We start from the raw sequence: 23,894 nt of genomic DNA on the forward strand, positions 1-23,894 counted from the left end.
CCTGGGATCATGACCTGAGCTGAAGGCAGACGCCCAACCACTGAGCCACGCAGGCACCCCTCCCCCCATCCCCTTTATTTAGGATGAAAACCTTGATTTCATTCAGATGGCAGTGTGCTCAGTAGTGAGGCCATCCTCATCCTTTACTGCTATATATGATCATGTGACTAAATTCTAACCAGTGAAATGTAGGGAGTTGGTAGGTGGGAATTCTGGGAAAGTGCACCAACCTGGAGACAATCAGCAAGACTGGTGCAGGCTCTTTCTAATCTTTAACTCTCTACTTCCCCTGGAAAGTAGACATAATGGCTGGAATTGCAGCAGTCATCTTGGATCATAAGATAATCTTGAGGATGATGCTAAAGATAGTGGAGAAACATAGATATCTGGACCCCTAACAATACTGTGGAGCTGTAAAATCAGACTAGGACTGCCCACTTCTTGCCTTTTTTTTTTTTTTTTGAGCTAAATCAGTTTTCTTGTTAGTATCTATTATTTCTGGCCTCTTGTCAAGCAAGGGAGTGCAATTCCTAACACATTGTCTTGTATGTTCTTATTTAATCTTCACATTTATCCTGTGAATTAGTATAGTCCTTCCTATTTCACAGATAAAGAAACTGAAGTGGAGAGAGTTCAGTATTTTGCTCCCTATACATAGCTATTTTGTGCCACTGCTGATATCAGACTCTATTTGTGGCTTTTTCCACTACAAAGGGTGATCTGGGGCTTTTCCCAAACTTGTTTTCTTCATATGTTATGGGCAATGTGGTGTAATGGTGAAGAGTCCAAACTCAGGAGCCATACTTCCCACATTTGAATCCTGGCTCTGTCACTTACTACTTCTAGAAGATTTACCTGTAATTTGTGTAACCTCTCTGGGCCCCAATTTCCTGCTCTGTAAAATGAGAATAACAATAACCTCACAGAGTAGATAACATCAGGAGTGAATGAAATTATATATATATATATATAATATATATAATATATGTATAATTATATATATATAATGCTTAGAACAATTTCTAGCATATAGAAAGCACTATCAAATGTTAGCTATAATTATTCTTTTTTTTTTTTTTTCTACTGCAGGCAGACAAATTCACTCACTGGATACAAAGACTTGGTTGGGACCAAAGCTGATCTTTGAATAGTTTACCACATTTCTACTAGTGTTACAGGCTGTGGGAGTTGTTAGCTAATTCAGAGCTGTTACGAATCCTGAGAGCACATGGGTAGGACTGGAGACTCTGTGTAATGGCACCATTGGCTTGCTGGGCGTCTAGGAATCTCTGATGATGGGAAGTAAAGGGCACGGGAGGAGGGGCTGATAGAAATCTGGGTGGAGAATACCGGGGTCTAGGAGACTAAAAGGTAGATGTAGAATGGAGCTTCAAAAAACAAGGTTGGTATCTTTGGGAGGAAGAAGATAATGTTCTAGACTAAAGCCTGTAGAAATGGAAAAAAAAGACATGAGAGAAAAAAAAGGGAAGGAAATGAAATCAAGAAAGGACAGGAAAATCCTCAAACCTGGTAAATTATGGCTTATCCAGACTTTACGTTCCTAGGGGTTTCAAATTATGCCAACTTTGCCAAGTAAAGGGGGGAAGGATTAGGAGAGGTTTCCTGTGGGAACATTCCCTAGAAATATAGCTTTTTATATACTTTTTTGTTTTTGGGGTGGCAGAGTGAATCTGATAATGAAGACCATGATGAAGTCTTCGGAGGAAGCATTCCAAAGCCCACTTGTGACCAGCAGAGAAGAAAAGGCAGTTACAAGCTGATCCTCTTCTTGGGGCTTGTTCCTCTGTGAGTCCTCAGTGAGGACTTGGCCAGTCCGTTCCCACGCAGTCTTGCCTGCAGTCTGGCTCCACCTCACGATGTCAGAACTTGGTAAGATTTCTGGACATTTGTTACTTCCCTGTGTTGGTTATTGTGAGGCTCCCTGTCAAATTCCCTTATGGAATTCTTTATAAAACCATTAAATGAAAACAGGCCTCTGCACTTGTCTTCATGGTCAGTGGAGGCAGAGGTGGGGAGGACCGGGTCAGTCAGGTGCTGAGGTGGGTGCGGAGAGTGACGGTGACAGAGCAGACCTGGTCTCGGGGTTTGCCCAAAAGGTGCAAGGCCATGTGAGATGTAATCTGGGACATATTAGAAAGGCTGGTGAGAGTCTCTTCCATATCCACTGGCTTTGTTTGCTGAGCTCACTGCCATCTCTTTTTTTTTTCTTTTTAAATTTTATTTATTTATTCATGAGAAACACAGAGAGGGAGAGAGGCACAGACACAGACAGAGGGAAAGAGCAAGAAGCAGGCTCCATGCAGGGAGCCTGACATGGGACTCGATCCTGGGTTTCTAGGATCAGGCCCTGGGCTGAAGGCAGCGCTAAAACACTGAGCCACTGGGCTGCCCTCTGTTTTGAGTTCCACTGAAGTTCGTTTCTGAGGTAGAGGGGACACCTCTGTTTTCAGTGGGCCCAGCTTGGCCTTTCGGTGGGCAGGAATAATTTAGTAGACTTGGCCTCTACATATTAAGTCCTTTGTTTTATTTTTATTTTTTTAAATTTTTTATTTATTTATGATAGTCACACACACACACAGAGAGAGAGAGAGGCAGAGACACAGGCAGAGGGAGAAGCAGGCTCCATGCACCGGGAGCCTGACGTGGGACTCGATCCCGGGTCTCCAGGATCGCGCCCTGGGCCAAAGGCAGGCGCTAAACTGCTGTGCCACCCAGGGATCCCCCCTTTGTTTTATTTTTAAGGTTCAGTAGTTTCTACCCTCCATTCTCCAACCCCCCTTCCACTGTCATCTGGCCATATTGTGTGTCTTAAACAGCTGTTTTGGCTCTCCCATCCATTAGGGATGAACCAGCTGTCTAGAACTGCTTCTTACCAGGTGCTGGGAAGCTGCCCTGGGTTCTATTGGTAGTGATGGCCCAAGGCAAGCGGTGAGTCCCATGTCCACAGGAGACAGTGAAGGTGGACTTCAGGAACCATCAGAAATGGGGCATTACACATCGGGCTCCCGGTGCATGGAGCCTGCTTCTCCCTCTGCCTGTGTCTCTGCCTCTCTCTCTCTCTCTGTGTGACTGTCATAAATAAATAAAAAAAATATTAAAAAAAAAAAAAAAGAAATGGGGCATTAGTCGCCAAGAGAATTCAGATCCCCAGGTGCTAGGTAGGCATTGCCCTTTTCTTCCCCCAACACCTTGGTTAGTTGTAGTTTGCTACAGTTCACAGTTGGTTTAAAAATACTGGAGCACAGCCCTCCTTGTTTATCCCATCAAAGTAAGTCCTGCATCCGTTGGCAAAGAACTCTCCAAGTTGAGCTTTAAATATTGAAAGATGTCTTTGTTAGTCACATAAATAACTTTGCAGTGTTGTGTGTGTATGTGTGTAGAAGACTTGTCCAACAGATATTAACCTTTGGCGACTGCCAGGGAGTCTCTTAGATAACCATGGTGGGTGTTTTGGAAAGCCTCTGAAGATTTAGTGTTCTCAGGGCCCAGAACAGCTCAGTGGCAGCCGCTTCCATGATACTGTGGTGAGGAGGACACGAGTCTGAATCTCCAAATGAACCCTCTGCTCCCCTCACGTTATTACTCTTATTTCAGTTCTGAGGCAGCCACACCAAGTCACCATGCAAGAGCCACTGCTTAATAATCTGTTTTGCCTCTTTTCGGTTGGGAAGCTTCTGGTTGGTTTAAGCTGTTTCTTATTGTGTAATAAAACCCCCAAACACAGTGGCTTAAAACAGCATCTGTCATTCAGTTTGCTCATGAACTTTCATTTCATTCAGGGCTTGCAGGGACAGTTCCTCTTGGGGGCATTTGAAAGCTAGAGGTAACTTGCTGCCTGAGGGCTGGAATTATCTGAAGCCTCACTCACGTGTTTGGCACTTGATGCTACCCGCGGCTGGGACCTTATTTGGAACTGTTGGCCAGAACACCTACACGTGGCCTCCCCACGTGGCTGCTTGCTTTTCTCACGGCAGGGAGGCTGACTTCCCAGAGAGAGAGAGAGAGAGAGAGAGAGAGAGAGTCCCTGTGGAACAAGAAAGCACATTGCATTGTTATGTCCTGGCCTTGAATGTCACTTGCCACCATACTCTTTTGGTTGATGTAATCCTTATTCAATTTATGGAAGTTTGGTTCTTTGATGTTCTTTCTTTTTCTTTTTTTGACATTCTTTCTTAAATATTACTTCTGATTCACTTGTTTTGATCTCTTCTGAAAGAACACTAATCATTCCTGTATTCCTGTATAGCCCTGTATGGGCGATATTGTCATCCACAAAAATAGTTCCCCCCCTTTTTAATAATTTTCCCTTTTAATATTTTTCCTTCCTTTGTAATTTTCCTCTGCTTCTGGGTGAAATTTTTGTGTGCTTATATTTTACATATGATTTAATTTTCTTCATTCTTAATATGCTTTGTCAAAGATGAATTAAAATTCTGCTATAGCATTTTTACTGCATCTCTTCTTTATCTCTGCAGGCTTCTTTTTTACTTATTCTTATGTCTAATTCTTTCATCTTTTCTTTCTTTTTTAAAAAAGATTTATTTATTTATTTTGGAGAGAGAGCATGAGTGGGAGGGACAGAGGGAGAGGGAAAGATAATCTCAAGCAGACTCCATGCTGAGCATGGAGCCTGACAGCGGGGCTCGATCTCATGACCATGAGATCACGACCTGAGCTGAAACCAAGAGTCAGATGCTTAACCCACTGTGCCACCCAGGCATCCCATATTTATTTCTTAAAATTAAGATTTTGTATTTTTAACAAAGAGAGCAGCTGCTGCCTAATTTTTTTCAATGGTAAATCTTTCTCCCAAATTGCTTTCTTCTATCTCATTTGTACTATGTATACATCTTTCTTAGATGCAGTAGAACATTTTGATCCCAATTTTTTTAAAAATTGTTTTTGAGTATAGTTGATATACAATGTTACATTAGTTTTACAGTGTACAGCATAGTGTTTCAACTTCTCTATATGTTATGCTCACCACAAGGGTAGCTACCATTTGACACTGTATAATGCAATTACAATATTATTGACTTTATGTCCCTATGATGTGCTTTTTATTCCCATGAATTATCCATTCCATAACTGAAAGCCTGTATCTCCTTCTTCCCTTCTCTCATTTTGCTTATGCTTTTACGCCCCTTCCTCTGATAATCATCAACTTGTCCTCTGTACTTATAGGTCTAATTCTTTTTTTTGTGTGTGTGTGTATTCATTTGTTTTTAGGTTCCATATGAGTGAAGTCATATGGTAGTTGCCTTACTAAATCTGACTTATTTCACTTAGCATAATGCTCTCAGGTCCATCTATGTTGTCACAAATGGGATGATCTTGTCCTTTTTTATGCCTTCATATTGTTCCATGGTGTGTATATACAATATCTTCCTTATGCAGTTGTTTATTGATGGACACTTGGGTTGCTTCCATATCTCAGCTATGGTGAATAATGCTGTGATAAACATAAGGATCCCTAAAGTTTTCTTGTTTTGTTTTCTGCTTACTCATCCTTGAATGAGAAGAAAGCTATTTCAGCATGGTAGTCATTCTAAACAGCATCACTGTGTTTGTTTGAGGCTTTTCATGTTCACCTGGTTGCAGTTATATTTATTCTCCCATATGTTAAGCTCAGAGACTGGTGTTTTTCTTTTTAAAATTTTTTTTTAAATTTAAATTCAATTTAGCTAACATATAGTATATTATTAGTTTCAAGGGCAGAATTTAGTGATTCATGAATTGGATATAACAGCCAGTGCTCATTCCATTAGTACCCTCTTTAATGCCCATCCTCTAATTACTCCATCTCCTCCAGCAACTCTCAGTTTGTTTCCTATAGTTCGGAATCTCTTATGGTTTGCTTCCTTCTCTGTTTTTATCTTATGTTATTTTTCCTTCCCTTCCCCTATGTTCATCTGTTTTATTTCTTAAATTCCACATATGAGTGAGATCATAGGGTATTTGTCTTTTTCTGAGTGATTTATTTCACTTAGCAAAATATATTCTAGTTCTATCCATGTCATTGCAGATGGCAAGATTTCATTCTTTTTGATGTCTTAAATATATATATATTCTTATATATAATAAAGAATTTATATATATATATATAATTATATATATATTCTCTATCCATTCATCTGTTGATGGACATCTGGGCTCTTTCCGTAGGTTGGCTACTGTGGACATTGCTGCTATAAACATTGGAGTGCTAGTGCCCCTTTGATTTACTATTTTTGTATCCTTTGGATTAATACCTAGTAATACAATTGCTAGATTGTAGGATAGTTCTAATTTTAACTTTTTGAGGAACCTCCATACAGTTTTCCAGAGTGGCTGCACCAGCTTGCATTCCCATCAACAATGTAAGGGGGATCTCCTTTCTCCACATCCTCACCAAATCTATCATTTCCTGATTTGTTCATTTTACTATTCTGAGCAGTGTGAGGTAGTATCTCATTGTGGTTTTGATTTGTTATTTCCCTGATGACAAGTGATGTTGAGTATTTTTTCATGTGTCTGTTGGCCATGTGTATGTCTTCTTTGGAGAAATGGCTATTCATGTCTTCTGTCTATTTCTTGATCAAATTCTTTGTTTTTTGGGAGTTGAATTTGATAAGTTCTTTATAGATCTTGGACACTAACCCTTGATTTGATATGTCATTTGGGAATATCTTCTCTGATTCCAAAGGTTGCCTTTTAGTTTTGTTGACTTTTTTCCTTTGTTCTGCAAATGCTTTTTATCTTGATGAAGTCCCAATAGTTCATTTTTGCCTTTGTTCCCCTTGTCTTTGGAGATGTGTCTACCAAGAAGTTGGTACAGCCAAGATAAGAGAGGTTGCTGTTTGTGCTGTCCTCTAGGATTTTGATGGATTCCTGTCTCACATTTAGGTCTTTATTGCATTTTGAGTCTATTTTGTATATGGTGTAAGAAAGTGGTTTAGTTTCATTCTTCTGCATGTGGCTGTTCAATTTTCCCAACACCATTGAAGAGACAGTCTTCTCTCCATTTGGATATCTTTTCCTGCTTTGTTGAAGATTAGTTGAGTTGAGGGTCCATTTCTGGGTTCTCTGTTCCATGGGTGTTTCTGTTTTTGTGCCAGTACCATACTGTCTTGATGATTATCGTTCTGTAATAGAGCCTGAAGTCCGGAATTGTGACGCCTCCAGCTCTGGTTTTCTTTTTCAACATTCTTTTGGCAATTTGGGATATTCTCTGGTTCCATACATATTTTAGAATTGTTTGTTCCATCTCTGTAAAAAACGCTGGTGGTATTTTGGTAGGGATTGAATTGAATATGTAGATCGTTCTGGGTAGCATAGACATTTCAACAATATTTGTTCTTTTGATCCATGAGCATAGAATGTTTTTCCATCTCTTTGTGTCTTCCTCAATTTCTTTTGTAAGGGTCTTTGGCTTTTAGAGTAGAGATTCCTTACCTCTTTGGTTAGGTTTATTCCTAGGTATCTTATGGTTCTTGATGCAATTGTAAATGGGATTGATTTTTTTATTTTTCTTTCTGCTGGTTCATTTTTAGTGTATAGAAATGCAAGACTTCTGTGCATTGATTTTATATCCTGTGACTTTGCAGATTTTCTCTATGAGTTCTAGACATTTTTGGGTGGAATCTTTCAGGTTTTTAAAAAATTTTATTTATTTATTCATGAGAGACACAGAGAGTGAGGCAGAGACATAGGCAGAGGGAGAAGCAGACTCCCCATGGGGAAGCTGATGTGGAACTCGATCCCAGGACTCTGGGATCATGTCCTGAGCTGAAGGCAGACACTCAACCACTGAGCTATCCAGGTGCCCCTCAGATTTTCTACATAGAGTATCATGTTGTCTGTGAAGAGAGAAAGTTTGACTTATCCTTTGCCAATCTGATGCCTTCCAGTACTATGTTGTACAACAATGGCAAGAGTGGACATTCCTGTCATGTTTCTGACCTTAGGGGAAAAATCTCAGCTTTTCCAGGCTGAGGATGATATTCACTGTGATTCTTTCATGTATAGCTTTTATGATGTTGAGGTATGTTCCCTCTATCCCTACATGGTGGAGGTTTTTTTTTTTATCAAGAAAGGATGTTGTGTTGTGTCAAATGCTTTTTCTGCTTTTACTGAGAGGATCTTATGGTTCTTATCCTTTTTAAAAATTAATGTGGTATGTTACATTGATTGATTTTCAGATGTTGAACCACAGGGAGACTGGTGCTTTGCAATAATGCTTGTAGATAGAGATCCTTGTGGACTGGGGAGATATTGGGAGCGATATGGCCTCTTGAGGAGTCACAGTGAGGAAATTCATCTCTGTGAAGTTTATTTCTGTGCTATGGCAGTTTAACTACATTGTGAGCTCCCAGCAACTAGGTTTCACTTAAGGGCATAGGATGGCACCCATGGGTGTCCCTTCTATCCTGGAGCTAGCATGTCAGAGAAGGTCTCCAAGAAGGGAGAATGGGAATACCAAATTACACTGGATTGAGAAGGATCCTGGTGTAGAGAACCCCTCCTGTTTCCACTTGCAGGCTTTTGGTTTGGATGGCTCTGTTTGCTCTTGGACCCCATGGTTTAGCTGATGGCAATGCTGCCCAACAGCTAGGGCAGAATGGATAATGAGTGGAGGCAGGCCTTCCTAGTTTGTCCCCTCAGCTTGCCTTGTCTTCAGCTCTCAACCCTCAACCTTCCACACGAAGGACATTAGACTAACCTGACAGATTTTTCTTTGCTTACATGAAGTGAGGTTTTATCACCTCCTAGGGAAAAAGAATTATGATTGTTTTCCTTAAGTTTGTATCCATCTACATGATTGCAGAAACCCCTCTACTTTTGTGTATATAAATGATGCCCTTCTCTGGTTTGAAGTGCAAGATTAGATAACTTCACCTTCTTTCAGGGTAAAAAGATATTGGGACTCCTGCACATATTTCATCACCTTTCCCAAAAGACCTGTTTTGAGTAATTTAGATTTCTCAACCTCAGTACTATTGACATTTAGGTCAGACAATTTTTATTTGAGGGGGCTGTCTTGTGCATTGTGGGCTGTTCACCAGTACCCTCAACCCACTAGATACCAGTATAGCATCCTGCTTACGCATGAGCCACACCCCATGCATGGCAACCAAAAATCCAGCCCTCCCCACCATTGCTGTAGGGCTCTTATTCCTGCTATTTCCATGCCATCCACATACTCCAAATTTGAGATGCAGATCAAGGGATCACCTGGTCTAGCCTCCTTCTGTCAAGGAAGGAAAATATTGCTCTTTGCATTCAATAAATGAGGTTACATAAAGAAGATAAAGAGAAGGAGCAACTGAGACTCAGGTTTGCCCCTCCATATTTATTTTTGGGAGTAGAACTTCCGGTGTCTTGTCTTCTGGAGCCTTCCCTCTATGCTTCTTAGTCCCAGCTCATCAGTAGATAAAATCTATTCACACAGGAACCTTGGTTGGCAGGATTTCTCTAACCTGTCTTATTTGAGAAAAGAGAAAATGCTGAGAATGACTTAACTGACTTATAATATATACATGTGGGTATTTTTGCTTTTGGAACTTAAGTTGTCTGAAAGCTATCAGTTGCTGTTCATTCTGCTGTGTGGGAGGAGGTGACAATGAGGGATGGAGGGACATGACATGGACAGTAGAGTTCCTATCCTGACTTTCAACTGGTTCTCATCAATGTCTGGGAAGAGCTGATTTTGAAGCAATGGGAGGTAGGGGGAGTGTTGCTTTATTTAAATCCAGGGTGTTTGAGAGAGAGGCCATAGCTCCCAGACAAGAAAATCCTGGCTGGCTTGTAGACCTAGGAGTGAGCAAAATATTGTGCTGGACAGATGTAAAAATAGTGCAGGGAGATAGCTCAACTCTGTGTGACTGCTGAAATGATAGCTCTGTAGGTATGCATACTTAACGCCCTGAATGTTTGAGTCCCAAGGGGGTTGTTAAAGGCCTCATTTAGCACTGGGGCCAGGGGCAGCCTTCAGGGAGATGTACTCCTGAGAATAAGAGGCAGCTCTGCGGTGTCAGGACCTGCATCTCTTCCTGCACCTCCCTTCTCTGAGGAAGAAGAAATGGTTTATTACTCATGTTTGGAATGTACTAGAGGGAGAGCAGAGCAATAAGCAGATTATTACTTTATTTCTTCTGCCGATCTCATTTCTTAGCAGTTTCTGGCAAAATGGTTCCCATTGCACAGGTAAGAAGGAGAGGCAGTCTCAAACAGGTTGTTCAGCCTCTGGGATAGGACGCTTAGTCAGAGCTGGAACCTGGAATTTCCACTCTTGTCCTAATCCCTACCCTTATCCCCAGTAGCCATGGTTAATGATGATTGACTCCCTACTGTGTGCAAGTCTCCATGGACACATAATTCCTGCTCTCTGGAGCATGCAACCAGGTAAGATGGTTCAGAATAGATGAGAAAGCCAAAACAAACTCTTGCATAGTAACAACCTGAAACATCAAGATAGTTTGTGCTAAATTCCTGTGGAGTGGCCCATGCAGTAGGTATGGCTCTTGGGTCAGGTGTCCGAATGAAGGCTCCTATGAGTCAGGCTGGGAAGAAAAGGTGGGAACAACATCTCATCTGATCACCACACAATCCTTTAAGGAGGATGTTATTAATACAGTATTCTCGTTTTATGAATAAGGAAGCAGAGGCTCAAAGAAAGAAAATGAGATGGACAACTTGTGTTATCTTCTTGAGTGCGAGGCACTATAATCAAAATTTATAACAAGTCTCCATCTAATTCCCACTATAATCCTGTGATACATTATTACTATTATTATCATGACTATTGCTATTCTGATTTCACAGCCAAGGAAACTGATGGTTAGCACAACCGAATAACCTTCCCAAGACCTTGCAGCTGGTCTGTGACTTCAAGTCCTAATCCTTTCCATTGTAAGCACTTAAATATGCTATTGGCAAGGAAAGAGCAAGTGAGGGGACAGTCATGGCAGAGGGAGTAGCACAGGCAAAAATGTACCTCATACATGCAGACATGTAGCTGGTATGAATGGGAAATATGAAGACCACAGTGGGCTTTCTGTGCGAGGATAGTGAGGAGATAAGTTTGAGAGATAATAGGGCTCAGATTTTCTTTTTTCAACATAAGTTCAGTAGAGATGCATTAGATGGGTGGTAGGGGTGAGTCTGGAAAGCAGCCAGATCACTTAGGCAAGTATCACAAATGTCCAGGAACACATTTGGGGTAATACAAAGGAAAGCCCAGCCAGAGTTGATTGCATCTGGCCTAAGAAAAATAAGTTGATGTGAAAGTAGGTGTCAGGATTTTAAGCACTAGTGACTGGGGGAACAGTAAAGGGGAGAAACAGGTAAATTTAAAGAGGCGACTTTTTTGGTTTTGTTTTTAAAGGACATTGCTTTAATTGCTGGGATGCTCTAGGAGTATCAACAACCAACACCACTTGGAATACTTTGATGGAAACAGATTCTATCAGTTTTGCTGAATCAAAAGTCACATAATACCCTTAGAGCAATGGAGGTACTGGCCAGGACATCTGGTTCTATAGTGGTTGAGCATTTTGTTCTTCCAGTGGAACTGGTCACCTCGAAGCATTTCAAGGAGGCCACATTTTATGAGTCAAATCATCCTTTTGAAGATTCTTTTAACCATTATTTGTATGGGATGCTAAATTGTAACTGCTGCTTCTATTATTGGGAAATGGGGGTGGGGGACATGGAGGCATGAGGTGAGTTTGCTGATATCCTTATTCATCCGGTCATCCAATGTTTATTTACTGAGTACCTGCGATCTGCCATTAGCTCTTCTAAGTCTTGGGCACACAGCAGTGAATAAAATGCTCACAGGATATCTGACCTAGACCCAGTCCCTCAACCAACTGGGCCAAGAGAAGGATTATAGTGTGGGGTGTTTTGGGTGTGAGCATACATCCCATAATAATCCCACAGATGTGAACTGCACATTTTGACCTGAAAATCAAATTTGGTCCCATAGTGACTTGTTCAGAGTGTGATGTTCACACATCCCTCGGCCTTTCCAGTGGGGAGTTTGCAGGCGACTGAGTTGCCCTGGATTCTTGTTCCCAATGGAGGCTGAGAAACCCCTTTCTTTCCCCTTTTCTGTTTGACATTATTAGGACCTCAGTCTTGTCTTTGTGATTATAAGAGCAGGGTATCAATCAGACTTGGGAAATGATTTTTTTTTGGAGAAGCTTAAGCCACAAGAGTTTATATAAAGGGCTCTTTATACCTCCCCACACTGAGTTTAATTTGAGGGAAGCTTGCAGACTTTAGATAAAGCATTTTATTCTTTATATATTTATTATCTTTGCCATATTCTATTTTAGTGAACATGGAAAACAAGCCTTTTAGCCTGAATGGAAAGCCAAAAAGTCGGTTTTTTTTTTTTAGCTTACCAAAGCCCCAGTCCTCAGTATTTATTGTTTTTTCTTTTCTGTTTTTCCTTAAGTTTCTGTACTCAGTTAGGTTGGGCCCTTTCTGGCTTGTCTGGTTTTCACTTTGGATGACATAGACGACCCCCGAGGCTGGTCTCCTACAAAGAGGGAAAAGCCTCTCTCCTCATATTCCTTGAACATGCACAGCAGGTTTTCCTTGGCCAGGCTTCCTCTGTCTCTCCTTGAATGCCTGCTTGTCCTGGAGAGAAAGGCGCACTTATTGTTCTTGGAGAGGGAAGGGTTGAGTTTCAGCTTCAATCTCTAAAGGATCACGCTGTCTCTGAAGCTTCCAACAGTCTGGTCTGTTCAAGTCCGAAGGCGGTTTCAGTTCTCAAGGCTTTTTAGGGCCCCTACCCTCTGTGCGGGTGGTTGAGGAGAATGAGCACTGGACACAGGAGTTAATACCCTGGATTCAGTCCTGGCTCCTCCATTTATTAGATCATTGGACAAGCTGGTTCACTTTTCAAGTCTTAGGTTTTTCTTCTGTAACAGGGGCATGAGATCACTTCCTCAGAGGATTACTGTGAAGACCAAGCGTGACAATGGAGGTGAAAGGCATGTAAATTGTACGTACTGTGTGAAGTTTGGACCCATTTCAGTTTGCTCTGATCCAGGATTCACATAATCCACATGTCCCAGGGTTCCTTATGACGGGGTGGCTCTGGCAACCCACTGGCAGTGATTTGGGTCAGTTGATGGATATGGGAAGGTAGTGGTCTGCAAGAGGAGGGCAGGAGGGAGTATGTGAGGAGTGTGATCAGCAAAGGAAAGGGGATTGTATAGAGAGAAGGGCTGCAGGCAGATGGTGGGGCTTGTTTTGGGAGGGACTTCTTGAGACACAGAGGTTTAAGCAGTATTGCTTTGGGGCTGCATGCCCCAAAAGCAGTATTGCTTTGTATTTAAGCAGTATTGCTTTGGGGCTGCAATACAGAGCAGGGAGAAAGTTCTTCTCTGAGCCTCTGCACAGGACTTAGCATGGCTGCAGCTCGGTGAAGGCTGCAGGAAGGCTGTGTTCTTCTGGGAGTGTTGGAGGTAGCCCTGCCTCAGGCACCATACGGGCAGAGGGCATAGGCACCAGCATGTGCATTAGGCTTGAGTCACTGTCTTCCCGAGGCCTTCCAGGACTGGATCTGATGAAACAGTGACAGGTATTGGTAAGATCTCAAGGGACCTGCCGTGGGTCCCATCAGAAATGTTTGGTGAGACTGACAGGGGTCTGGAGGGCTTGTACTGTTCAAGGGAGAGCAGAATTTAGTGAAATTGTATTACTCATGTGCACAAGATAGTGAAACCTGAAGTACCAGAATGATGTGAACGTAGATGATCATCATTTTAGGCACCTTCCAACGTTAGATGCAGAAAAGAACAGACTTTAGTCAGATAAAGTAGGGCTCAAATCTGTGAAAACTGAGTAACTCATAATGTCCCCCTTTCGTGGGCAATTTCTTCATCTTTAAACTGGGACTATTACCATTTATTCTGTAGAATAATGGGAAAATTAAAGGTAGAGTGTATGGCAGGCATAGCAGAGTACCCACCATGTGATGAATAGTCGATAAATTACGTCTCTCTTTATTAACATCCTACAGACCAGGCCATGTGTTTCAATGATGGCACTGGAGGGATTAGAGGAAATGCTGACTGGCATGCACTGGTCACAGGGAACCTAGTCCCACACCTCAGAATCTGGAGCAGTTAGAGAGCTGTTAGAGATTCCTGGAATTTAGGCTGAAGGACTAGAATGGGTCTGTAGCTGGGCAGGTGGGAAGAATGTATCTGTTATTCAGCCCATCCTCCCATTTCCAGAACAACCATGTGTATCAGTTTCCTCTTGCTGCAGTAACAAACTACCACAAACTTGGTGGCTTAAAGCAGCAGAAATGATCATTTTACAGTTTTGAAAGTCAGTAGTCCAAAATGGGTTTGGCAGGGCCGTGTTTTTTGGGAAGCTTTAAGGGGGAATCTGTTTCTTTGCCTTTTTCAACTTATAGAGGCCACCCATATTCATTCTATAGCTTATGGCCCCTTCTGCTATCTTCAAAGCCAATGGTGTGGCATCTTCTATCCTCTTTGTCTCTGATTCTTCTTTCATTACAGCTCCTTCTGATTCTAGCTTTTTTGCCTCCCCCTTGCTTTAGAAGGACCCTTTTGATCCCTTTGGGGCCACCCAGAATAATCTTCCAGCTCAAGACCCTACATTTGATCAGACCTCCAAAATCCCTTCCATGTAAGGTAACACATTCATGTTTTGGGGTTAGGATATAGACATCTTCATGGGGAGATGGTCATTATTCTGTCTACCACACAAGCCTCTAGGGTGGTACTTGAAAGCAACTCTCTACCCTGGGGTCCAGTTTTGGTTCTGGGGAAGGACTGCTTCTGCACTAGCACTTCTGCAACCCTTGTGGAATTTGTGTGTGTCTCTCCCACTCATCCTAAGCAAGTCAACAAGCAGTAATTGTGTCCTATTTGACGTCTTATCTTTTCTCTCTTAATGTCTAATATAGTGCTTTGTCCAAGGTGGTTATTAAGTGTGTATATTTGTCAAACAAATAAGTAAATGCTTTGGTTTATGTTTGAGTAATCCTGGTCATTACTAGTTTTGAGGGGAAACCTTGGAAAAGGGAGAGACCCTAAATTTGGATGGCTTAGACAAAACCAAGACCCACTGTGAGCTGGTTCTCCAGAGGGGTCTTGGAATTACTGATCTTTGAGAAAATCCTCCTAATTAGTTAGATTAAACATGCTGGTGTAGATGACAGAGTGTGATGGGCTACCATCTCTCTCTCAATAGGTGACTTAGGATGTGGTGGTGACCCAGTCACCAAGGGAGGACCAGAGTTATCTGAATTAAGATGTAAAGGTGGTACCTTCTGTGTTTCTTTCAAAAACACTGGAGAAATCTTTCAGAGTTGCTTTTAAAATATAGACATATATAGTAAAATTATAGGAAAACTAATGTGACAAGTATAAAGCTTGGAGGTTAGAAAGAGTGACAATATGAGAAATAAGTGAAAGTAAAACTTCATATCTCAAAAGAGAGATAAGGGAGAAGAGGCAGTGAGTCATCAAAATGCCTAAGAAGGGAGCAAAGGGGTCCTGTGTGGCAGTTTCCTGCAGCTGTTGTACCAAAGTACCAAAAATTGGATGGTTTAAAACAACAGAGGTTTATTGTTTCACAGTTCTGGTGGCTGAAAGTCTGAAGTCAGTGTGTTGGCAGGGTCATGCCCTGTGATGCCTCTGGGGGAGAATCCTTCCTTTACTCTACTAGCATCTAGTGTTTTCTGGCAATCCTTGGTGTTCCTCAGCTCATAGGTGTATCACTTCAATCATATGGTCATCCTTTTTCTGTGTTTCTTCACATTATCTTCAATATGTCTTTTTGTGTTGGTGTTTAGATTTTAATTTTTTATAAGGACACTAGTCCTAATGGATTAGGACCCCTTTTAATGACCTCATTCTAACTTGATTACCTCTGTAAAGACCCTATTTCCAAATAAGTTTGCTTTCTGAAGTACTGGGAGTTAGGACTTTTATATATCTTTTTTTTTTTTTAGAGTGACATAATTCAACTTATAACAACCTATTAGATCCAAGATGGCAACTCAAAGATTAGATTACATTGGGTAAGCAGAATCGTCAAAGGCAAATGACAAAAAACCACAGAGGAAGAATGAATGTTAGGACAAATTTTTTCAAAGATTTTATTTATTTATTCATGAGAGACACAGAAAGAGAGAGAGAGGCAGAGACACAGGCAGGGGGAGAAGCAGGCTCCATGCAGGGAGCCTGATGTGGGACTTGATCCCAGGTCTCCAGGATCATGCCCTGGGCTAAAGGCGATGGTAAACCACTCAGCCACTGGGGCTGCCCTGTTAGGACAATTTTAAAGGAGGAAATGGGCCAGAAAAAAGAAGTAATGGAATATAGTATTTCTTAGCATCATATCTAGGTTTTCTTGATTTGTCATGATTTGAGATGGGACTCTGGATAAATAAGTAGTTACAAAAACATAGAAATGAGAATTTACTGGGTATGGCAAGAAACAGTGGGCAGTCCATATTGGCTGGAGGTAGTTCTTAGGAAGCCAGAGGAAGACAGGAATAGAAAGGTGGATTGGGTCAGGCCATGTGAGGCCTTGAATGGCTGTTGAGGAATCCATACTTCCATTTAGTAGGGAGCAGGTCCAGGAAGGGTTCTGTGCAGTTGATTGATATAATCAGAGCTGAGTTAAAAAAAAATTTGATCAAAAAGTGGTAGAAGTTAGGTTAGAATAGGGAGAAGTGAAATGTGGAGCTTTCAAATAAGAGGCTAATGCAAGAGTTAGGTAAGAAATGAAGAGGGCTTGAACTTGGGCGATGGCAGTGGGCTGGCCCAGGAAAGGGACTAAATGAAGGGATCATTTCTTCCTATGGCTAGGCTTACTCTTAAGCAGAAGGAACCTGAGTTTTATTCAGTTTATGACCCTTACTGGGGGGAATGATTAGAACACCCAGCAATATTAGGTATATGAGACAGTGTAGTTAAGACAGATCTTTTCTGAACATATCATTGGGTAAACTGCTGGATGGATTTTGAGGCAGTCAAGAGAGATCAACTCAAGGAGTGAGGATAACTGGGGAAAAGGAATGAATGATCTGCATATTTGGAGTAAGCCAAGAAGCCAGATAATGTTCCTTGGTAGGATTCCCTGTACATGGTTCTTTCACACCAAATTAGATTTCACAGTTTAACAAAGCCTTCCTGTGGAATGTAAAGACTTCAGACCATGGATCCAAAATAATCAAAATCTCTAGAAACACTCATTCCTATTGTGATACCATGTTATTTATTTTTCACAGAAGACCAGATGAAAATAAAATTTGCATTGTACTGAATTTTTGCTTTATTTTCTTTGGAATCCATGCAGGGTACAATGGATGAAGTGACAATTGCTAACCCCCATCTCTGGTCAACATAAGCAAAGCTTTGAATTAGAGTTGGGAGTTCTCCAAGATACATGACCAAAGGACTTCTCATTCTGAGATCTGAATTCCATTGTCTTTTCTGTGACTAGCTGAATACTATTTTTTCCACCTTTTTAGTGAGGGTGAGCCTGATTCACTAGGACTTTAAAACAATGAAAAAGACAACATACATGTTGCTAATATCCATTCTCAGAGCCTGGGAAGTCCCTCTATGTTTATTGACTTTGCTTACTCTGCCAGAGACAACTGGTATCAGGGCATAAGCAGACAAAATAGGCCTGGGAAGCGTGTTTTTTGGGCTTAGCTGCTTTTCATGAAATGGGTTATCTCCTGCCTTTTGTTATTAGTCAGCTGGTGAAGAAAAAAAGGAAGTGATATGCTTCTATTGAAGAAGCCAGGGCATGACAATGTGGCTGGCTTCTGGTCTTAGGCATGGGACAACCAAAATAGCTTAACATTTGGCACTTTTGTAACAAATTAAATTGTAGAGCCTCAAGATGTGCCAACCATACTAATTGGTGCACTGTGCTTCAGAGCATTGCCCCTTTAGAAGCTGAGTTTACTGTCTCAGTTGTCCTTTATTGCATAGATGGAGCCATTTATTGTTAGGCTTAATGATAAGAGCTGATTTGAGAAGGCTCTGTCCACCCTGGCAAGTGCTGGCCTAATGCTCACAAATTTCATGGCATGGGGATTATGGGGGCAGCTGATGGGGATGAGATGCTTAGAGAGATGATTGATCTTTAGGTGATTTTCCTATTTAGAAAGCATTGCTCCTCTAGTTAACTGCTACCATCCACTGTCTCTCCATGTCTACTGATGATCACAGATCCAGAGGAGAAGAAAGAAAATGATTCTAGGGGTAAATCACGAATAGTGGTCAAAGCCTAAGACAAAAACTAACCATTCTGGTTCTATCTCATAGCTCTAGGTTTCCTGTAAATAATCACGCCACAGCTTTTGTTCTGGTCATTGACTCCCAGGGTTCCCAAATGGTAACTTCTTCCAATTTTGATCCGAAGTCTGCTAAATGGCATATCTTTTGGTCCCTAGAATTTTTTTCTTTTTACAAAGCCAAGAAGGAAAGAAGAAGAAAGAGAAGTAATATTTGTTGAGAGCCTACTATTTTAGCAAGAGTTCTTCTAGAAGCTTTTGTTATCTCCTTTAAACCTAAGTGTAGGTGTCCACTGTATAATTTTAAAGATGCTAAAACTGAGGCTTGGAGAGGTTGGATCACTTGCCCATGTTCATAAATGTTTTAAGAAGTGGAACCCAGATTAGAATTCAGGTTTGGCATTTCTCTATGTCACTGTGCTGCCCCTGCACTTTGCTGCTTGGGCCAGCAGGCAGAAACTCCAGTTACCAGAGTCTTTTGACACTGCACTGTGCAGCTTTGCATGACTCTTCCCACCTCTTTGTGCTTGGCTTCTTGGTTTATATATCAGGATGATAAGTCTGACCTACCTCATGAAGGTCTGCCAGGATTAGAGTTTGTTGTGAGGAATGATAGCTTTAGAAAAAATTAAATTAGTGTTTACTGTAAATCTACAAACATTAGACAGTATTGATTGAGTGGTTTTCTTTTCATTGCCCACTTCAAGCATTGTGCAAACCAAATAAAACAGATCTGGTCTCAGCCCTCTAGACACACGTGATAGCCACCTAAGCTAAATTCACTTTAGAGAATAAATAAATAGGAAAAAGAAACACATCACTGATTGTATAAATACAAACAGATACAGAACATAAACAAACTGATTAGAAACAAAATGTTCTCATAGTGAGAGGAGTAAAATTATCCTGCCAAGTCCTGAGAGGGAAGGGGATGCTTTGGTTAGAGTGCATCCCAGTGAGAAAAGCCACCCATTCTCTTTTGGTAAGTGGTAAATTTTCTTGGAGGTCACGTGCAGGTTTGAAGCAAGGCTATTTGTGGGGGAAGAGCTGATGGACAAACATTTTACATATGGAGAAGGGAAGATCTGGTGGCATGCCGACCTCTATGAGACAGGCCCATTCTAGGGGCGCCTGGGTGGCTCAGTGGCTGAGCGTCTGCCTTTGGCTCAGGGCGTGGTCCTGGAGTCCTAGGGTCGAGTCCCATGTCAGGCTCCCTGCACGGAGCCGGCTTCTCCCTCTGCCTGTGTCTTTGCCTCTCTCTCTCTCTTTCTCTGTGTCTCTCATGAATAAATAAAATCTAAAAAAAAAAAAGACAGGTCCATTCTAAGGGCGCCTGGGTGGCTCAGTTTGTTAAACATTTGACTCTTGATCTCAGCTTGGGTCTTGATCTCAGGGTCATGAGTTGAATCCCCACACATGGAACCTACTTAAAAAAATATAGGCCCATGGTAGGCACCCTCACATGTGCTGTTTTATTTAGTCCTAAACCCACTTTATGAATGAGAACTGGAAGCTCAGAGAGGTTACATGTTGTGTTAGATATTGCATAGCTGGTATGTGCACATCTAGGTTCTCATTTGGGGGTTTATGACTCCATCATTTTCTCACTATGCTATGTATCATTAGGCTTTGAGAGGACAAGTTGGGATGAAACATGTTTGAAAGGAAGAAGGAAAAGACACAACCAAGAGAGTCAAGTGGTCCCAGAGAAGTAGTATGGTTTGATGGGTCTTGGGTGTTTTGTTTTTTTTTTTTTTTTTTTTTTTTTTTTTTTTTGGGTCTTGGGTGTTTTGAAATGTGTTGTTTATAGCCTAGCTTCTGATGTGTAGGTGATAAGAAAAGAGAACCAGAGCTGAAGGCTCTGAAGTGGGAGGTGTATTAAAATCCAATAATACATGAGATTTTTATCTGGCTCACAGATGGGGTAATGGTTGTGGTTGTGAGCTCAGGTGGTAATAACACAATATGATGATTAGAGTGCCCTCTCTACCCTCAGATCTGCTTATCAAAATTGTGCCTAGCTTCAGCTTCCATCTTGAGTATGACCTTCTTCATGGAGTCTTTCTTGATTCCACCAAACTGGTGCCTTGTCTCATTTCTCTGATACGTATTGCCTCTCTTATTCTTTCTTCAGGAACTTAGCACATTCAACTTGATTTTCCCATTATTTTTGGATATGCCACGTCCATCTAATCAGTAATCTCCTTCAGGGCAAAGGGGTTCAACTTTGGGGATTCTTCTGGCACCTAGGGAAGGGGTACTTAAACAAGATTTTGAGAACTGAATATAAAAGGCAGTGGGTTGTTTGGGTGGAGAGTGGTGATGTGAATGCCAAGGATCAAGCCAATAGTTCTTGGTGGAGAAGGGGAATGTGCTGGTGCTAGCTATGACTTCAAAAATTTGAGTTTATTTTTGGCCTCAAATTTTCCTTTTCCATCCCCCATAGCCCTTCTAAGTCTAGTGGGATAAAATTGCTCATTCTTTTTTGTGTACCCACAGGGGGGATCGAGGAGAAGAAGGGGAAACAATGTCACTCATTAAGTACCTAAGCCAGAAACTTCTTTATTATTATTATTATCATTTAGAAGCTTCTTTATTATTGATTTTTCTTGGTTGTAAGATGGCACTGATTTTGGAGCAGTATTGTGGGAAAAAACCTAAAAGCTACTATGTGTTATATAACTGTGTCAACTGTAAGATCCATTTTGATTTTGGCAAAGGAATTCTGGGATGTAACATGAAGCTCAGATGTCTCATCCTCTGGCTTCTCTCATATTCACCTAGAGGGAGAACCAAGAACTTCTTTGTAGCCCCGAAGAATCCATGCAGGTCAGCAGTGTAGACATTATTGATAGTTTCACAGGAGAGATGGGAAAAGGGATTTATATTGCTGACCTATAGCAAACATCTTAATTAATGCTCATGGGCACATTCATTCTTCCCCAAAGCCCTTTCTCAAGCACTACCAGGAGGTCTTTTGATTTCTCTTTTTCCCTAGTTGCAATAGTCTGTAAATGCTTCTTCTTCTCCCAGTTCCCCTCTTCAGTTCCCAAATGTAAAATCTTTATTCTTGTTTTTTAAAAAGATTTATTTATTTATTTGAGAGAGAGGGAGAAAAGAGAGAGACAGAGAGAGAGAGAGAGAGAGAGAGAGAGAGAACACTCATGAGTGGGAGAGTCAGAGGGAGAGGGAGAGAGAATCTCAAGCAGACTCCATGCTGAGAATTGAGCTTGAGGCAGGGCTTGATCCCAGGACCCCAAGATCATAACAGAAGCCAAAACCAAGATTTGGAAGCCCAAGGAACTGTACCACTTAGGCACCCCTCCTTATTCCTTTTCTTATGCAGAATAGTTTCACTCTGTCTTGTCTACACCAAAGGTCTCTACTTGACAGCTGTCACCCTCTTTTAAAGTCAGTTTAGCAATGATTTTCAATGGCTTGAACATGCCTTGTGGGATCTCACTCTAACCTCTGATTTTCTTAAGCTGTTATTTCTTTAAAAGTAATGAAGTTACCACATGACACCTAGTGAATGAATTTTTTTTGTCATCTAGTCAATATGTCATCTAATATACTCTTTAAGTATTAATGCTATGGAGTAGGTATTATTATCTTTATTTTCCAGACAGAGAAACAAGTACAGAAAGGGAAAGCAACTTCCTAAGTTACAATGACTGGCAGAGTCAGGATTTGAATTCAGGTTGGTCCAACTCTGAAGCCTTTGCTTTCTTCAGTATATGGAGCTGCTTTGTGGCATTTGTCTTTGCTCATACCGACTGATCTCTGTATGTGATACCCCCACCCCATTTTCTAGGAAAGAGTGAACTCTTGCCTATTCTATCAGATGGCAAACATAAAACTCAGAATCTACTGGACTGGAAAAAGCCCTGGACTTGGGGATATATGGGTGTGTGGTTGGGTGAGACAGAGATGAATGGTTTTTAATCTAGCTAGAGAAATGGGAATTGTTCTGAGGAGATCATGAATCTTTCAATTTATAATCCAAGGCAGTAGATGTAGGAATGGGAGGGTACAAGGACAAGCTGTAGCATCAGGTAGACCTCAAAGAGGAGAAAGACAAAAACCCACCACTAAAATCTAATTGGTTATTAGTCAACAACTTCTGCTTTCCTCCAGTCTCCTTTCTGCTAAAGAAGAGCCTGGGTGATGGAGGAGACCATTTCTCTCATTCTAAAAATGTGCCCTTGAAAGAAATTGAGGGATACACAAAGAAATTGAAAAATGTTCCACGCTCATGGATTGGAAGAGCAAATAGTGTTAAAATGTCTATGCTACTTAGAGCAATCTATACATTCAGTGCAGTCGCTATCAAGATACCATCAACTTTTTTTTTCACAGAAGTAGAACAAATAATTGTAAAATTTGTATGGAACCAGAAAATACCCTGAATAGCCAAAGAAATATTGGAAAAGAAAACCAAAATGGTGGCATCACAATACCAGACTTCAAGCTCTATTATAAAGCTATAATCATCAAGACAGTATGGTATTGGCACAAAAACACACACTTCAAGGGAACAAAATAGAGAACCCAGAATGGACCCTCAACTCTATAGTCAACTAACCTTTGACAAAGAAGGAACAAATAGCCAAAGGAAAAAACAGTCTCTTTAACAAATGGCGTTGGGAAAATTGGACAGCCACATGCAGAAGAATGAAACTAAACCACTTTCTTTTTTTTTTTTTTTTTCTAAACCACTTTCTTCCACCATACACACACACAAAAAATTCAAAATGGAGTAAGGACCTAAATGTGAGACAGGAAGCCATCAAAATCCTAGAGGAGAACATAAGCAGCAACCTTTGTGACCTCGGCCACAGCAGTTTCTTGCCAGACAGGTCTCCAAAAGCAAGAGAAACAAAGCAAAAATGAACTCTTGGGACTTCATCAAGAAAGCATTTGCACAGCAAAGGAAACAGTCAACAAAACCAAAACACAACCGATAGAATGGGAGAAGATATTTGCAAATGTCTTATCAGATTAAGGGCTAGTATCCAAAAATCTATAAAGAACCATCAAGTTGAACACCCAAAAAACAAAGAATCCAATCAAGAAATGGGCAGAAGACATGAATCTACATTTCTCCAAAAAAGACATACAAATGACCAACGGGCACATGAAAAAATGCTCAACACCGCTCTGTAGGGAAATACAAATCAAAATCCACAATGAGATCCCACCTCACACCAGCCAAAATGGCTAAAATGAACAAGTTAGAAAACAAGTTAGATGTTGGTGAGGATGTGGAGAAAGGGGAACCCTCTTACACTTGGTGGGAATGCAAGCAGATGCAGCCATTCTGGAAAAGTTTGGAGGTTCCTCAAAAAGTAGAAAATAGATCTACCCTGTGACCTAGCAATTACACTACTGGGTACTTACCCGAAAAATACAAATGTAGTGATCCAAAGGGGCACCCACACCCCAACGTTCATAGCAGCAATGTTCACAATAGCCAACCTATGGAAAGAGCCCAGATGTCCATCAACAGATGAATGGATAAAGAAGATGTGGATAAAGAAGATTCCAGTATGTGTTTGTGTGTGTGTGTGTGTGTATTATAATA

At 41.2% G+C, this 23,894-nt stretch overlaps 1 long non-coding RNA gene across 1 annotated transcript in view; it reads left to right on the plus strand.

Moving 5' to 3' along the window:
• LOC140633643 (uncharacterized) overlaps positions 1-23,894 on the plus strand; it is a 440,888-nt gene that overhangs the window by 35,361 nt on the left and 381,633 nt on the right. The window contains exon 2 of the long non-coding RNA XR_012031213.1: positions 1,685-1,890. This is a non-coding gene — a long non-coding RNA (uncharacterized lncRNA). The remainder of the gene's footprint in view (positions 1-1,684; positions 1,891-23,894) is intronic.

Source organism: Canis lupus, chromosome 5 (genome assembly GCF_048164855.1).
Source record: "Canis lupus baileyi chromosome 5, mCanLup2.hap1, whole genome shotgun sequence".
In the NCBI taxonomy this organism is placed as follows: Eukaryota; Metazoa; Chordata; class Mammalia; order Carnivora; family Canidae; genus Canis; species Canis lupus.